The sequence below is a fragment of the Galeopterus variegatus genome, unplaced genomic scaffold, assembly GCF_000696425.1.
Source record: "Galeopterus variegatus unplaced genomic scaffold, G_variegatus-3.0.2 Scaffold8472, whole genome shotgun sequence".
Lineage (NCBI taxonomy): Eukaryota > Metazoa > Chordata > Mammalia > Dermoptera > Cynocephalidae > Galeopterus > Galeopterus variegatus.
The window spans coordinates 57,287-59,156 of NW_007734583.1; positions in this window are offsets into that span (position 1 = coordinate 57,287).

Consider the following 1,870-nt stretch of genomic DNA (forward strand, 5'->3'; position numbering starts at 1 on the left):
AGAAATAAGCTCTATTTCTCTAAATGCATTTAGTTCTCTATCTGTACCTCTAGTCTTCTGACCTTGACTAGAAGTCATTTGGGTCATGTTTTTACCTTTTGTAAGTTCATAAACTCCTTAGGGATAAGGTACACATCTGGTTTGCGTTTGTGGCCTCCATAGCACAGTTGAGACTGAAAGAGTAGCAGAATGGGCTGCAAAGGTGTATCACTGAGAGTGCAGGTAGTATAAATTTATACTATTCCCATTAGATCAGCTACAGATTACAACCTTATCATGCTGCCTAACCTTGATTAAATTTGCTTTCTTTTTATGTAACATATGTCATTTTTGGACTCTTTCCTAAATTGCCACACCAAACTCAATTAAAAAGCTGTGGTCATTCAGCGGGGTGTAGTGAAGAGTACAGGGGATCTATTTAGATCCCAGTACTGGCCAGCCCCCCACCTCCTCACCCCCATAAAAGTACACGGGGTCAGGAATGCAGCCATACCTATGGGACCTCGGGCAAAGTCACTCGACCTCTCTGAGCTTGTTCCCCTCCAGTAAAATGCTGATACAAAGACACTATTGATTGGCTGCTGAGAACTAAGCAGCCCAGCACAGTGCCTGGCACAGAGTAGGGGCTCTGTGAAGGGCAGCCACTGGATGGTGCCTTGCAGTCTTCTGACTCAGACTTGCTGTGCATGGTCTATGGTTCTCCAGCAGAGAATAGAAGCCAGAAAGCTAATGCAAGGATCCATCCTTCCTGCAAGCAAGGAAACCAAAGCCTAAAGAGGTTGAGTTACCTCTCGGAAGTGTGGTGTTTGGGCAGAATCATACTTGTCTCCCCAGCTTTTAGCGAGACAGCTCTCCAGTCTTGATGAGCAACTGGGTACAACTCTAAGCAGCCAAAATCACTAGTCAAAAAACCCAAAACAAGTGAAGGTTGTTGATTCAATTCTCTATCCTATTTCTTCTAGTGGAAGCTCTCTTCTTTTGGCAATTTTGGGGTGAGAAGCATTTTGTCACTTAAAACCCCAGCGCTGAAAGGTGTGATTTTACAGATGATGTGTAAGATTTCAGGAGCCTCTGTGCCCAGACCATGTTCTAGTTTCAACTCCCCTAGCAGCCAAGGGCTGTGTGACCTGGGAAATAAACCCACCAAGAAAGGTTGTTTTGTAGCATACAGAGTGCTTTCACATATTTCATTCATGAAGTGTGCATCGGGCACTGTGCTGGACACTAGGGTTACAAATCACAGTCACTACCCCTCAGGGTGGTAAGTACTGTAGCAAACTACTATAATGCGTTTCTGTCCCAAGCCTGGGCCTTGGCACTTGCTGTGCCTTCCACCTGAAAAGCTCTCTTCATCCGTTCAGGTCTCAGTTCCAGTGCCAGGCCTAGGGGACTTCTCACTGTAAAGTAGCCCCCTTGTCACTCCCAGAATCTGCCTCATGTTCTTCAGTGAGTGTGGTCAAGGCTGTACCTACTGCACTAGGGCAGTACCTGGAAAACAGTAAGTGCTCAATAAATACTAGATGAATGGACGAGGGTCTATAAGAAGAGCTAGGCAGCACGGAGGAGCCCTGAGCAGACCTGTGAAAGCAGAGAAGGCACGAGGGCGTCCCAGGCAGAGGGCCCAGTGTGGGCAAAAGCTCCTAGACCGAGGAGCCTTGGAGATGCTGCAAATGATGGACCGGTGACGGGTGGCGGCCGACCGCTGTGCCTAAGGAGCTTAGCCCGGGGACGCCCTGAGTTTTCAAGCGGGTGGATACTGTCCTCTCTAAGCAGCTCTAAGGCCGACGAGCTCGCCCCGCCGCCCCCTCCGGGCCTCAGTTTCCCCCACTTCCCTCCGGCGCCTCACCTGGGGCGGCAGCAGGCGCGGCGG